Below are 481 nucleotides of genomic sequence, written 5' to 3'. Positions count from 1 at the left end.
GCCTAAGAACAGGGTGGGGGTGGCCTGAGGAGCCTGGCTAGATTCCTTCCCTTTCCCTGGATCACACCTCTTCTTCAGGTACTCCCACTGCCCCAAAAGACAAACAGGTGAAATGGCTTCTCTCCCAGTCTCCCTAGTTGCTAGCCCTGGATACCAGAGGGGCCTCTGGGGAAGCCTGGTGAACTGGAGGGAGGCTTGGCGGCAAGTGCCTGAGCATGTCACCCTCTCTATGCCTAAAACTCCCAGTTGCCAAACACCGTGTGAGGACTGAGAACTTCCTTTAAAAATCCAGGTGTTGTGCCTAGTCAAGGCTCAGCTTCTAAATAGGAAAGAATTAGGAAGGTCACAGATGGTCTCCGTGTTTTCCAGTTCTTTCTCGGCTACTTTTTCTCAGTGTCCTCTCTGCTTTTCAAATTCAGGTGTGCAATCCATCCTTTTCCGATCTGAGTCTCCCTGCGCCTCACTGTTTCGGTCTCTGAAT

Source organism: Ursus maritimus, unplaced genomic scaffold, assembly GCF_017311325.1.
Source record: "Ursus maritimus isolate PB19 unplaced genomic scaffold, ASM1731132v1 scaffold_26, whole genome shotgun sequence".
NCBI lineage: Eukaryota > Metazoa > Chordata > Mammalia > Carnivora > Ursidae > Ursus > Ursus maritimus.
Note: the sequence above shows the minus strand (reverse complement) of the source record.